The sequence below is a fragment of the Apium graveolens genome, chromosome 2 (genome assembly GCF_009905375.1).
Source record: "Apium graveolens cultivar Ventura chromosome 2, ASM990537v1, whole genome shotgun sequence".
In the NCBI taxonomy this organism is placed as follows: Eukaryota; Viridiplantae; Streptophyta; class Magnoliopsida; order Apiales; family Apiaceae; genus Apium; species Apium graveolens.
In genome coordinates, this window is record NC_133648.1 from 96,815,151 (window position 1) to 96,831,779 (window position 16,629).

Below are 16,629 nucleotides of genomic sequence, written 5' to 3' on the forward strand. Positions count from 1 at the left end.
TTATACCCGGAATAACCATCCAGAAGACAAAAATACTCATGTCCCGCCAATCTGTCAAGCATTTGATCAATGAATGGGAGGGGGAAGTGATCCTTCCTTGTGGCTTTGTTCAATTTTCTATAATCCATGCATACTCTCCATCCTGTAACTGTTCGAGTAGGGATGAGCTCATTCTTTTCATTTGCGACCACAGTGATACCTCCTTTCTTAGGTACACATTGCACGGGGCTCACCCACGAGCTGTCAGAAATAGGATAAATGATGCCTGCATCTAGCCATTTCAGAATTTCTTTCTTCACCACCTCCTTCATGATCGGGTTCAGTCTTCGCTGCTGTTCCACAGTTGGCTTACTACCTTCCTCTAACAGAATTTTATGCATACAATATGAAGGACTTATCCCCTTGATGTCTGCTATGGTCCATCCTATAGCCGATTTGAATTCTCTCAAAATCCTTAAAAGCTTGTCTTCCTCACTACCTGAAAAGTCAGCTGAAATAATAACAGGTAACGTAGATGAATCACCTAAAAAAGCATACCTCAAGTGTTCAGGTAATGGTTTTAGCTCCAAGGTAGGTGCTTCCTCTATTGATGGTTTGAGCTTCCCTTCAGCATTCTTAAGGTCAGAAGTACCAAGAGATTCAAATGGTATGTCGAGCTTTCGCTTCCATGGAGAAGCATTCAGATATTATAATTGCTCGTTGCTATCTTCATCATCGCTGTCAAAATCCCCCACTAAGGCCTTTTCCAATGCATCAGACATTAGCATGTGCTCGAGTTCCGAAGTAACTGCGGAATCAATCACATCCACTTTTAAGCACTCCTCATCTTCTGTAGGGAATTTCATTGCCTTGAATACGTTAAAGGTCACATCCTGATCTTGGACCCACATAGTAAGTTCCCCTTTTTGCACATCTATCAAAGTACGGCCAGTAGCCAAGAAAGGCCTCCCCAAGATTATGGGAATCTTCTTATCTTCCTCAAAATCCAGAATAACAAAATCTGCAGGAAAGAAGAGCTTATCCACCTTGACGAGCACATCCTCAACTATGCCCCTTGGGTAAGTAATGGAACGGTCCGCCAATTGTAGCGACATGTATGTGGGTTTTGGATCAGGCAGATCCAGCTTTTTAAAGATCGACAACGGCATCAGATTAATGCTTGCTCCCAAATCGCAAAGACACTTGTCAAAAGTTAGATTGCCAATGGTGCAAGGAATGGTAAAGCTTCCTGGATCTTTCAGTTTTGGTGGTAACTTTTGTTGCAGAACCGCGCTGCATTCTTTCGTGAGAGCAATGGTTTCAAGGGCATCCAGTTTCACCTTCCTTGAAAGAATAGTCTTCATAAACTTCGCATAACTAGGCATTTGTTCCAGAGCCTCAGCGAAAGGTATATTGATGTGAAGTTTCTTGAACACCTCCAGAAACTTCCCGAACTGTCTATCCAGCTTTTGTTGCTGCAATCTCTTAGGAAAAGGTGGTGGAGGATAGAGTTGTTTCTCCCCTGTATTAGCCTCAGGCAGAGTGTGTTCAACAGTAGTCTTCTTTGGTTCCGCCGCTTTCTCCTTTTGCTTAGATTCTTCATCTCTAACTTCAGCTTCGACTTCTTTTGCCTTTTCAGCATCAGCTACTTTTCCAGACCTTAAGGTAATAGCCTTGACTTGCTCTTTAGCTTCCTTCCTGCCTGGTACTTCCGTGTCACTGGGAAGAGTGCCAGGTTGACGATTGAGCACTGCATTGGCTAATTGACCGATTTGATTTTCCAAGGTCTTGATAGAAACCGCCTGACTCTTGCACAACAGCTTAAGTTCCTCAAAATCAGCACTAGTAGGTGCAGCTGCACTTCCCTGTTGAGGATATGATTGCCTTGTAGCATACTGATGTGGTTGCTGGAATCCAGGTGGGTTAAACTGTTTACTTACTCCTTGCTGATATGGTGGCTGAATAGCATTCTGATTATTCCCCCAGCTGAAATTTGGATGATTTCTGTTATTAGGATGATAGGTCGCTGGCACAGACTGCTGTTGTCGCTGATAATTATTCACATACTGAACAGATTCGTTGACAAGAGAACATTGATCCATAGCATGAGAACCTGCACAAAGCTCACAAACCATAGCTATTTGATTAACTCCATACGTAGCCAAAGAATCAACCTTCATTGATAGCGCTTGGAGCTGGGCTGCAATAGCGGTGGCTGCATCAACTTCCAGAATACCTGCTACCTTGTCTGACGTCATCCTCTGAGTTGGGTTTTGATGCTCATTTGCAGCCATTGTCTCTATAAGATTATACGCCTCAGTATAGCTTTTAGCCCATAAGGCGCCTCCAGCTGCTACATCGAGCATGAGCCGAGATTGGGCCCCCAAACCATTATAAAAACCAGTGATTACCATCCAATCCGGCATTCCATGATGTGGACATTTTCTCAACATTTCCTTGTAGCGTTCCCAAGCCTCACACATAGATTCTGTAGGTTGCTGCGCAAACTGAGTAAGAGCACTCCTCATAGCAGCAGTCTTTGCCATTGGATAAAACTTCACCAGAAACTTTTGCACAAGATCTTGCCACGTAGTGATGGACCCAGCTGGTTCAGAATGTAACCAGTCTTTAGCCTTATCCCTCAGTGAGAATGGGAAAAGCCTCAACTTGATAGCCTCATCAGTCACGCCATTATACTTAAAAGTGCTGCAGATCTCGACAAAATTCCTTATGTGCATGTTGGGGTCTTCAGTTGCCGCTCCTCCAAAAGAAACAGAATTCTGCACCATCTGAATAGTGCCCCACTTGATTTCAAAGGTGTTAGCTTGAATAGCCGGATGAAGGATGCTTGACTGAATGTCATCAATTTTAGGCTGAGAAAAATCCATAAGAGCTGGATCAGCTTGAACAATATGATCTCCCATGTTTACTGGTTCTTTCTGCTCAGTTCCTGAATCCGAATCCTCAAAATCTAACTTCTCCGGAGTATCAAGAACTTCGTCTTTCTCCTCAGCTGTATCTAAGGTCCTCTTGCGAGCACGAGAACGAGTTTGCATAAACGCTTGCTAAAGTACCTGAAACACAACCGAAAAGAGTAATTAACTACTACGTCCTAATCACTGAGTCCTAATGACCAATGATGGTAAGTACATAAACTAAACAAATACGCCGAGTCCCCGGCAGCGGCGCCAAAAACTTGTTAAGGCGAAATCACGCACTAATATTCACGCAAGTATACGCGTTCGCAAGTAATATAGAATATTTTCTAGTTCGTTCCCTCAGAGACCCAGACTAAGTTTTTGTCTAATTAAACTCACTCACCAATGTATGATTACTTCTCAATGTTAAGATAATAACACTTAAAATTGTTAATTAAATATTAACTATAATTAACTACTTAATTAACCACTTAACTAACACTTCAATTTATCAATAATAAAACACTCATGAGATCACAACTTCATTATTACTTCCTTCTATAGCCATTGTTATTACCTTTAGCATGTGACAGTGATGACATTAATCGAATAACACGAAATTGATAAAAGCCAACTTTCATTGTACTAATACCATTCTACCAAACATCCACAATTAAGATAGAAGTTGAATAGTCATCAATTATGTTGAGTTCCTATATGTCTACAAAAATTGACAACACAACGATTTAAGCACAAGTTATTCCTTTTGATTACATAGGGCAAATAAAACTGTTAGAGTTACCCACTAATCATGCACAACGTACATGAACCTATGCTAGCATGGCAAGTTCTAAATCTCAAGATCCACCGTCGCTTCACAAGAGATTAACACCCTATCTTATATGTTCGCGACGCACATAAGACGAATACGCACAACCAATACTAGATATCATGCAATCATCACACACTAAAGTATTAAACAATTAACTAAAGAATTTCATAATAAATCCGTTACAACCCCATGATCACGATTAGCCCATAATAGAACTTATCGCCATCATGGGTTCATATGAAATCATGATAATCAACACAAGAAAATAATAACAAAACTAATTATATTAACACAGAGTACGTCACAAGAGTAAATAAGTCAAAGCAAGAAAACTAGCATCCAACATTACAACGAAACAAGAATCACAAGAATATATGCTTCCTCTTCGCTGCAGTGTGCTAAATCGGTCTTCTTCCTTATCTCCTTCGCTTCTTGCGCCAACACAATTTAAAACATAATCTCCTTCTTATTCTCTATGAAAACATCTCAAATCTACTTATATAATAGTCCCATAAAACTCAGATTACATAGAAGTTGGAAGCCAAACAGAAGTAGAAGTCTAAAATAATTCAGCTTTTTCCCCGACCCTGCACGGCCGCTCAGCATTTCTGCGCGGGCGCGCAAGGCTGCTGCGCGGCCGCTCAGCATTGCTGCGCAGGCGCGCAGGACCCTACTGGAAAAATTCCCGGTTTGCTCCGTTTCTTCGCCGTAATCTGCCCGTTCTCTTCCTCTCGCAATGGTGAACACATGCCAAGGCTTATTCTTGATGATTCCTCCTCCGAAATGCAACTAATACCCTGAAATGCATAAATACTAGAAAAACGCATCAAATACACAAAATACTTGATTTCAAGACACCAATTTAAGCCATTTTAAGACGTTCTAAGTGGTATAAAATGCCACTTATCACGCTTCGCGACTGAACCATTACCCCGCGCCTTACTTTGAAACCTTGGTTAAGGACTTTAAATGACTAATTGGGATATGAAACAATTATGTTAAGTGGATTAGGCAGTTGGTAAGGTACTCGTGAAAGAATCGCCTTAAAACTCTTAATGGTTAATTTATTAAAAATGGTGGAGCCGAGGGTACTCGAGCGACTTAGGAGAATCGTTAAGCGCAAAGCGAGCGTTAGAGTCTAATTGGTTAAAGTATAGATTCATAAGCGACTTTGGTTTAATTCCAACTTATATGTGGTTTATAGGTTACCAGACTCATCCCAGGACTTTTACCACCCCCAGTCGCTCAGGCAAGTTTTCTACCCGTTATACTGTTGTTGTGATGTATATATGTATATGCATTATCTTGTGATAGATGCATGTTGGTTAATTAGCAAATTTTGCGATATATTGAAGCATGCTGATATGGTATATATATGCATGTCTGTTTCATAATCTGGTTATCTATCTGTTGATTTCAATTGCTTATAAGTTGCATAATACCTATGCTAGAAATAAGCAGTAGTTGCGTATACCCTTAGTATAGGGGACCCAAAGGTGAACATTTTTCTAAACCGGGAGTCGATGTTCCCGAGTATAATATATATATATATATTTATATATATATTGATATAGTTTTCAAAACTATTAATCGAATAAGGTTTATTCGATAACTTTATTTTATTTAATGAATATTATTTTGAATATTCATTCGAGGACTTATGACTCCGCTTACTTTATTTAATGAATATTATTTTGAATATTCATTCGAGGACTTATGACTCCGCTTACTTTATTTAATGAATATTATTTTTGAATATTCATTCAAGGACTTATGACTCCGCTTATTTTATTAAATAATATTCTTTATTTTATTAAAAATAATGTTTCGATAATCAAACTTATTTTTTATTATTCAAATAAAGATCATACTTTCGTATAAGTATATCTTTGGTTATTAATATTCATTTCAAGTATGAGTTTTAAAACTTTTACTTCAATTATTTTTATAAGGATTATCCTTATGGGAATATTATTTAAATAATAATATTCAGATATTTTCTAATATATCGGGACTGATTTATTTCATTAAATCAACATTACTCCAAACATTCTTAGAAATGTTTTCGAGTCTTCAAAATGATTTTAAAAGTTAGAGCGGATCCCAAAAACTCGTTTCCAGAATTAAGATCTTTCTTTCGAAGGAGACTTGAATATTCGCTCAAAAAAAATCTTAAGGATCCGGCTCTGTGGTGTACGAGGTTGCTGTTTTGAGAAAACAATTTGATTACTTGCCCAATATTCGGGAAGTAAGTCCATCAAATTGAGTCGGCATAAGCGACAGGCCGGGGTACGGTCTATGAAGGTTTAAGAGGCTGGGTGACAGTCCATCCACGCGTGAGTGGCCGGGTAACGGTCTAGCGCGAGGTCCTAATGCGGCCAGGGTGATGACCGGCGAGGAATTCATCCATCTACAGTAGAAAAGGTTACTTATTGGTATCTTTGCCTGATCAGCAAGATATCGGGTTTATGCCAAAATTCTTTTCTTTCCAAAATTCATTGGATATTACAACTCTATTCATACTTTACATGACAGAGGTTTTCAGGAAATGTATGAGAGATATATATGGATATATATCGGGACTTAATGAAGTATCTCGTAACTTCATGTCATTCAATAATATTTTAAAGATTGAATCTATTCAAGTCTTATCTTGTAGTCTCATCTAGGTGATGAACTTTTGAAACTAATTATAACTTGAACGGTGGTAGTTCAAGTAGTATTCGGAAAGATATAAGTATATTGGAGTATCTTGTAACTTCATCTTTTAAACTTATATCTAGTAAATGATTATCTTGTGCATGTCAAAGATTTTTGGAAAAACGTTGAGACAATGTTAGATATATGAGATCCCCTTGCAACGATATTTTTATACAGTTATAAATTGGAACTCTGTGTATATTATACATGTCAGAGGGTTTCAAAGATTGTGAAAAGTATATATGTATATATATACTGAATATTTTGCGACTTGGTCGCGTTAAGATATCAACTTGGTTCATTTCTTCTTGACCAAGACTTTCATGAGTACTATGAGAATGCTCATATATTGTTAATTATAATACATATTATTTCGGTGGGCTTGTTACTCACCCTTGCTTTCTTCTTTCATCACACAACATCAGATAGACAAGATGAACAGGACCAAGCTCCCAATTCGCGAGCGGATAGGAAACGTTCCGCAGTTTCCTATAGGCGTCGATGTCGCTGTAGCTGAGGTAGGAACTACCAATAGGCTAGGCTTTCAACTTTTGATGTACCAGACTTATGTATCTTTATGAATTGTAATAATGGCAAAGAATATGTAAATTTATTCAGAAACCCTTTTAAGGTGTAATGGTTTATAATTGTGGAATAAAATGACTTGTGTTATTTTTGGGTATTCATCTCTGAGACTATAACTTGTGGTGTGTGTGTATATTGTGGAGTCACAGTACGCAGTAGTTGGTTGATTATTAAGATTAAGTATTATTAAGGGAAATGGAACTCGTGATTACCCGGATCCCCGACCCCGAATTTGGGGGTGTTACAATTTAACCCTCTCTCAAGGAAGAAGCTAAATTCTTATATTTCTAAGAACACAAAATTTGTTGCAAGATAAACTTAATGAATACAAATTAAGTGAGTTTTCAAATATTGTGCTTGTTATTTTATTTATGCTAACACAATATCTCTGCAAGTTAGAAACTGTTTTGTTCACAAAATAACTAAATTGTTTAAAAAGGCTAAAAATCCAAAGAAACACATTCACCCCCTCTGTGTTGTACTCAATATCTAACAAGTGGTATTTGAGCAAAATTTGAAAGTAAACAGATAAACATCTTGGAAGTATGAGTGCACAAAATATAAGTAGTATCAAGATACCAGGATTTGATAAAATCAATTATACATTTTGGAAAAAGAAGATGATGTTGTTCATAAGGATGGCCAATCCACTGTATATCCAAATTCTCAAGAATGACCCTTTTACTCCCATAGAAAGGGTTGATGAATCTACTGAAGGAGACATGGTCATCCCAACTCATTATGCTCCTAAAGACCCCTCAGAATACACTAAATCTGAAAAGAAAAAAGTCTCTTTGGACAATGGCCTGCAATTAATTCTAATAGAGTCACTTGACAATGTTATATATAACAATATTATTAACTGTGACACAACCAAACATATGTGCAAAAATATTGAGATTCTGTGTGAGGGTATAGAGGATGTAGGATCAAATCAAAGGAGAATACTGGTGTCTCAGTATGAGGGTTTCATGATAAATCCTAAAGAAGGAATTACTGAAGTTTTTTAAAGTTTTAACAAATTGATAAATGACTTGCAACTTCATGATAAATATTATGAAGCTGAGGAGGTTAACCCGAATTTCTTGCTAGCTCTTCCTGACCACCTTGAACATAAAATATCATCTATTAGAGAAGGACGAGAGTTGAGCAGAATGACACTAGAAGTGTTGTATAGGATCTTGAAAACTTATGGACTTGAAATGATGCAAAGAAAGTCATTAAAGGAAAATGAAGGACATGCGGTTGATGGTTCTAGTGCCTTAGTTGTTAATGATAGTGAAGCAAGTGAAGATGAACAAGATGCTCAAGCTCCAGTCATTCATGATGTGGAGCAAAAGAACAAAGAACCTCAGAATTAAGTTGTTTTGGAGCTAGAGGAAGATGAATTCTACACCCTTGATGAGCTAGATGAAATGGTCCAATTCATGGCTTACTTGGCTAGAAAATTTTCTAACATAAGGGTAAAAAAGCCAAGGTTTTTCAAGAACAAGGGATAGTCTTCAAATAGCAACAATTGGAAACAGAAAGCTCATTAAAACTCAGCTAGCAAAGGTGGCTACAAATCTGGATCTGTTGATAGATCAAAGATAAGGTGCTTCAACTGTGATGAGTTGGGTCACTTTGCTACTCAGTGCAGGAAGCCAAAGAAAGTGAAGAAGGATAAACCCTATTTGGAATTGGAGGAAAAGTATGAAGCTCTCTTGAAGAAACATCAAGGAAAGGCTTACATAGATGAAGGTAAGAGTTGGGATGATAGTGATGAAGAAGATGAGAATGAGGAGTTTGGAAACTATACACTTATGGCTATTGAGCAAGGAGTATCATCCTCATCAAAATCAAAGGTACCAACTATAATTACCATTGATTTAAACACAAGCCAATATAAAGAAACTGTTGAAAAGATGAGTGTAGAGATGTTTCATATCCACACAAGCATGGTGGCAGCTACTGAGGAAGTGAGTAGGCTGTCAATGATAAATGAGAAGCTTGAGATTAAGAAGCAAGATTTGGAACTACAACTTGTTAAGCATGAGACTGTCAAGCAATAAAATGAATATTTGAAGAACAAACTAAAGTGTGTAAGTGAAATAGAAGCTGTGTTGAGGGAAAAGTTGGAGAAAAATGAGGAGAAACTGAAATCTTTCAGAAATGCATCTTAGTTGGTTGGACAGTACCATGAGAAAAACAAATCATGTGCTAACATAGCTATTGGTTTGGACTATGATGCCTTGAATAAATAAGAAAAATAAAGGTGACAAAGGTAAGGAAATTGCAAATTAAGATGTCTCAGTTATGCTGAGAAAAGTTCATGCACCTTTGTTCAAGGTATGTGAACTCATTATGAAGTCAATTTCAGTGAAGTTGAGTTGGTCATCCAGCAAGAGCTTGCAGATGAAGACAATGAGAAGAAATGCACATAAATAACTCCAACTCCTAAAACTCCCCTGGTAGATCAAGTTTTTAAGAAGCCAATCAAGGAAATCAAGACTGCGAATGCAGGAAAGAAGAAGAAGAACATGAATGGGAAAATTGGAGTGAACAAGAGCAACAACTTTGCATTTATTGCAGATGCTCCCAGGAATCAATGTCAGAAGTGTTGCTCTATAAGTCATCTAACTCACCTTTGTAAAAAGGCTGTTAGTGAGCCAAAAGTAGGAGCATGCAAATACAATAAAGCAAAGGATGAAGATCCCTATTCCTTTTGTGAAATATTCGATTGCATTCTTGCAATATAAAAGTGATGACAAGCTGTCATAAACTGAGTAAATCTCAAAGAAGTTAAAATTAGATCTACAACTAAAAAGGAAAATGCACATCAGTCATTGAACACTAGTCTTTCTGAATCATCAAATTCCGCTTCTGCAAATTTTGTTAACAAGAAGAAAGTACCCAACACTACTAGGATAGCTAAACATACTTAATCCTCATTATATGCAGGGCAAAGTAAAGAAGGTCATATGGATCATAGACAGTAGATGCTCCAAGCATATGACAGGTGATAAGTCCCTGCTATCATAATTTGGGGAGATGGCTGGCCCATTGGTGACTTTTGGAGACAACAACAAAGGATGCACAATGAGATATGGCAAGTTAGTTTCTGGAAATGTTGTCATTGAAGATGTAGCACTGGTAACTGGTCTTGAGGTGGATCTCCTTAGTTTCTATCATTTCACAGATAGAGGATTCAAGGTTTCATTTGACAAAGGAGATTGCTCAAATATCAGCAAGAATACTGGTGAAGTTGCTTTGAAAGGAGCAAGAAAGGGAATGTTGTTTGTTGTAGATTTATACTCAGCAAATAAGGATGGAATATGTTGCTTCTTGTAATAGTCCGCACTTTTCAGACTATAAATCTCAATACAAAAACTTAAATAAAATAAATTCTTATTCGATAATTCAAATATATCACGAAGGTTAAAGCAGCGGTCAAACTCAATAATCAAAATCATAAAAACGGAGACGCAGCTCCACAAATCCAAAAATAATTGTCTAAACAGATAATCAAATTTATTCTCTAAAAATAAAGTCTTTATTCTAATTCAAATAACACGAAATGAAGCAGCACAAATTTCCACATAATTCTCATTCCTTATTCTTAATATGCTCCAAATTCTGAACCTGAAATATTGATAAGGGTGAGCTACAAAACTCAGCAAGTACAAATTGACTAACTCTTTAACAGAAAAATAATGGGTGTTTTAATAAAACATTTTTTTTATCAAAACAATAATAATTTTGTAAAACAATTTCTAAAAATAGATCCAACCCAAAGTTTTATATTTCAAAATTCAGAATTTAAAACATAACAGAATTTGTAATAGAGTAAAATAAAACGAAACTGAACAAAATGATAATTCTTATAAATACCACGGTCTTGATCTACGGCCACACTTTGCCAGTAGCCGGCATCTTATTTTTATTCTTATTCTTATTTACCACACTTTGCCAGTGGTCAGCATTTATCGTTCAATAATTACGCGCCCTTAATAGGTATCTAAAGTTGCACACTCGTGCGCTTACTAAAGGTATCTAAGCCTAGTTCCGGAACTATAGCGTAAATTACGAACGGGTTCGAAAACGTAGAGATTGGGTTCTAAAATTCATAAATACTTGTATCTTATAAATTTCGAAATCAAATTCTTATATCTTAGACGAAATCAAAAACAGAATTTAAATATCTTTTCCGAAAATTAAAAGTAAGTCAAAAGTACTTACCTCAAAGTCGATACTTAAATATGAAAATAATTGCACGAACAAATCCTAAAATTTAATTACAGCACACAATTGATTAGTTACTCGACAAACAACCTTACACATTCTTACAAGCAAACATCCAGAATAGATACTTTAATCATAAACGGAAGCTCACAAATTTAATATTAGACTAGTAGACTAAAACAGACATTCAATCTAACCAAGCAAAACAATTACATCACATAGTCAAGTGGGCCTTAAAGCCTAATAATCACTTTAATAAAATAATTTTCGCAACTTGAAAATAACATTGGCATCTATATTTTAATATATAAATTAACATGTATTCATAATTTAACTAAACAATACACCAAACAGGTACACATGTTAATTAATATTAAATTAAAATCATGACTACAAAGTGAACTAATATTAATAATCATTAATGATCAACTACAATCAAACTGATTTTACAATTATTGATCAAGTAATCAAACTTAAATATTTTAAATAGAAGACCGTGACAATACTAATTTTTATAAAAATAATATAAATTAACTAAACATGTATTCATCAAACTACATGACGTAGCATATGTATCATGTATCTCACCCTAAAACAAAATAATAAACACGAACAAGAATTTGATATATATCATGATTCAGAAGTATTGAAATAATATATATTAAAATTCTAAACATGAGTTTAACTTAGAAAATCAAAAAAATACTATTATATTAATTAAACGCATGATACACTAGATGGAAGAGCAAAGAATGCGTATTAAAGTCAATTAAGCAATGGAAATTACATACATACAGTAACATATAACACATAGATAAAACAAATAAACAGAGAAAGCTTTGGATACCTCTCTTGGCGAATTGACTAACCTGTACAAGTTTTATTATTATCTAAAGGGATCCTTATATATGCACACCAAAAACCCTAATTTGAATTATGCAATAATAAGATTTCCTCCTAAAATTTATAATCTCTCCAAGTAAATTCCAAAAATAAAATATTTCACAGACATAAATACCTAAACTAAAAAAAATCAATTTTCTAATTAATACTTACAAGTCTTTACACAATTAACAAATCTTATCTCAAATCAAATAGCTTGCACAAAAAGTTTTCGGAATATTATAAATTAAATATAATTATATAATTAAATTAACAACTAATATCTAATTAACAAATTAGTAAAAAATATGGATATTACATTCTTCCCTCCTTAAAAGAATTTGGTCCCCAAATTTACAGAAATAAATAAAACAAGTCACTTAATAAAAGAAATCATACCTTAATTGTGATAGTTGTCATTTCCTGTGAGCTGAAATAAACGTCCTTTGCCCATCTTGTTATCTGCTTCCTTCCTTGATGGTTTTTAGAAATATGTCATAGGCTTGATGATAAGTTCACCAAAACACCTTAGTAGATTTAATTTAGTGTATTTGTAGCTCTCAACGGATGACTTACTTTAACATCCGTTGAGAGAGTAGCTTATGTCTTAATAAGTTTTGTAACACATTTCTGCATACTACAATACTTTAGAGATCTAGAAGTTGTAGGATATTAGAAGTCATGTTGACTACTAGATTGATATGCAAAATAGGTTGGACAATTGTATATATTAGATGTCTTATAATTTTACATAAGTGAAATGGAGTTAACTGCTATGAAATAATTGTAACGGATGATTCTATATGGTTTCAACGGATGATCCAAGTCACATTCAAGGGATGATCTAATGAAGTTTAGATGGATAATCCAACAAAGTCGCAACGGATTATCCAATGAAGTTTAAACAGATGCTCTAATTCAAATTGTAGTTGATAGTGACTTGATAGTCACATGGTTGATTAGATGCAAATGGAATGTGGGAGCCTATTTACAGGTTTTAGAGAACAAAGAAGCATTTCCATTTCCATGCTTACTTGAAGAAAATCAAAGATACTGGATGGATAAATGAAGAAGCATGTGATTAGATAAAGACACATTTTGTTTTATTAGTTTGTCTTATTCACTTGTATCTTGGTAATATATAAACCAAGAGTAGCTAGTAGGAAATTAAGCAATCAACAAGAGAAATAGAAAAAGCTGTATATGTGAAAAATTTCTATATTCCTTGTAATTCTACTTGTAAGCAGCTGTGTGCAAACCATGCATCACAGAGTTCTCGATCTTATATATATCTCTGGTGGAAAAGTTCAATCCACCAGAAAGTTTTTAAATACTTGTGTTTAATTACATTGTGTTTGATTACCTCAATATTTTCATTCCACACTGTTGCTTAATTAAACATTATTATATATTTGAGATATAATATTTCTTGAAATCAAAAAAGAATCAGAATTACATTCAACCCCCCTTCTGTAATTCTTTGTTAGATTATTTGGGAATAACAATTGGTATCAGAGCAAACTCTTGAAGTACAAAGAGTTTAAAGATCACAACAACTAACAAGATGAGCAGAAAAGATGTTGGAGTAAAAATTTCATTTCTGGACAAAGACAACTATCACCACTAGAAGGCGAAAATGCACCTGCATCTCCTCTCTCAAGATGAAGCATATGTGGATTGTATTGAGAAAGGCCCTCATGTTCCTATGAGAGCTACTACAGGTAATGATCAGTCTATCCCAATTCCTAGAGCAGAATGATATGTTCACCAAAATACCATAGTAGATTTAATTTAATATATTTGTAGATCGCAACAGATGACTTACTTTAACATCCGTTGAGAGAGTAGCTTATGTCTTAATAAGTTTTGTAACATATTCTTGCATACTACAATACCTTATAGATCTAAAAGTTGTAGGATATTTAAAGTCATATTGACTACTAGATTGATATGCAAAATAGTTTTGACTACTAGAAGCATGTGATTAGACAAAGACACATTTTGTCTTATTAGTTTATCTTATTCACTTGTATCTTGGTAATATATAAACCAAGAGTAGCTAGTAGGAAACTAAGCAATTACCAAGAGAAATAGAAAAATCTGTATATGTGAATGATTTCTCTATTCCTTGTAATTCTACTTGTGAGCAGTTGTGTGCAAACCTTGCATCAGAGTGTTCTCGATCTTATATATATCTCTGGTGGAAAAGTTCAATCCACCAGAAATTTTTTAAATACTTATGTTTAATTATTTAGTGTTTGATTACCTCAATGTTTTCATTTCGCACTGTTGCTTAATCAAACACTGTTATATATTTGAGATAGAATATTTCTTGAAATTAAAAATGAATCAGAATTACATTCAACCCCCCTTCTTTAATTCTTTGTTATATTGTTTGGGAATAACAATGGTGGTGGGTTATGCGGGCAATTCGAAATCTTGTATCCTACTTCTCCGCAATGAAAACAAGCACATGTATTCCAATGGCAAACTTTGTCCGGATGATTCTTGTCGAACCTCGAACACCTCTATCGATCACCTTGACCTCCAATGTTATCGTACACGTGTGTCTTCTTGAGTGGTCCCCTTGAAAAGATTGTCCACCAGTTTAAGCGGTCCGTCTCTTATTCCAGCTGCCAGACGCCTTTTCAGATTCTGCCAAGCCTCCTTCGATCACTAATGCCTTGTTAAGGACAACCTCATATGTATGAAGTCCAGACGATGCCACCAAATTCCTGATATCGCTTCGAAGTCCCTCTTCCAATCTTCGTTCTCGGCTGCTCTCATCAACTACTAAGGTCGACGCGTACTTCGTAAGCTTTGCAAATTTTGATTTGTATTCAATGACGATTTTGTCACCTTGCTGAAGTCGAATGAAGTCCCTCTCTTTCTGCAGATGAACTATTCTCGGAAAGTACTTATCCTCCAAAGCCTTCTTGAACTTTGCCCAAGTTTATGGTTCAGGATTTTCTTCAATATTCACTGATATCTCGTGTTAGGTCACACAACACTGTAGAAGGGGGTTGAATACAGTGTTAATACAATCAAATCGATTTAACACAAGTATGTAACAAAGATCAAGTATATTGAATAAACTCTGTTACAATAAGAACTGTTGTTCTCTCTCAGTGATGAACAAATATTACTAAGAGCTGCTAGGTTACAATGTATAATCTTCTCGATAATGATAACACATATAGTGTAAACCCTAAGTCTGTGTTTATATAGTACACAGTTACAAAATAACTTCTAATTGATATGGAATATAATTATGTCTCCTAAAATATATCAATCAGATATCTTCTACAAGTCTTCCAGTCTTCTAAATCTTTTCATGCATATCTTCTTTTGTTTTAGTCTCGATCTTCTACTGTAAATCAGCTTCCTTCCTTATTTGAAAGTCTTCCCGCACTTAAGTTCTGATATGACCTTAAGTTCTGTTATTAAGTTCTGACTTCCAGTAAGTCCTAATTTCAGTAAGTCCTGATATGTCCTGTTTGTTAAGATCTAAAAACTAAACATGAATTATATTAGACATGACATCTCAAATATATCTAACAATCTCCCCCAACTTGTAAATTATGTAAAATATATAAGTTAATAGATTTGATGATGTCAAAACATTTAAGTACAAATGCAATAAGAGTTTATGTGGCGCCCTCCAAACTCGGGTCAGAAGTTTGGGGTCCACACACACATACACCTTATTTATAACCTGCTTATAAAGATAATAATAATAATAATCTGCAGTGACCCTACTTACCAACTACCACGGACCGCAATAGGTTAAAGTATGCACAAAAGTCAAACACACACTTATATTACAAACCGTTCAAATCCCAATTACCCAAACTCAGAACTGAGTATTAAATATTATTATAAACTTTTACAAACTTAAATTATTCCAAAAGAAGCCTACTAGCTTAACTCGATCAACCTGAACCCCTAGCTCTCGCGCTGGACTGGGGATCCTCGTTACCAACTGGTTCCTTCTTAACTGGAAAAGAACATAAACAATATCGCACAAATGAGCTAACTAGCTCAGCAAGTCACAATGACAAAACTGAGAATAATGATCATCAAGTGAAAAGGGTTATGATACCAAGTGAACAATGAATTATGATTTAGAATTGGATATTATATTTTCATTTTAAAAACCAAGGTTAGGCTGCTGATCAGTCACGCACTAACCCCGAGCAAAGCACACAGCACTGCTCTAACTACTGGATCCAAGGCACACATTGGCCTAACTTGACCATTATGTGATCTGACCACGAATCTGGTCCATAATTTTATAAAAACAATCCAATTCTAACATAATAACAGAATAAACAATAATAAGCAATAAACAGAATCATTAACAATATTGGACATTCAATAATGAAATGGTTTCAATCTTCATAAGGATCAATATGGCATTTTCAAAGCATGGATGTTAGGTAATGAAAGAATTGGATAACAAAGGAATCCATGTTTCAGGGTTACCAGGAACTGGTCTTTCAAATCATAAGG

General features: G+C 35.3%; 1 non-coding gene across 1 annotated transcript; it reads left to right on the forward strand.

Moving 5' to 3' along the window:
* Window positions 1–2,403: 2,403 nt before the first annotated feature.
* LOC141709222 (small nucleolar RNA R71) lies at window positions 2,404–2,510 on the forward strand. Its single transcript, XR_012569810.1, has one exon. It is a non-coding gene; the product is annotated as a small nucleolar RNA R71 (small nucleolar RNA).
* Window positions 2,511–16,629: the final 14,119 nt, after the last annotated feature.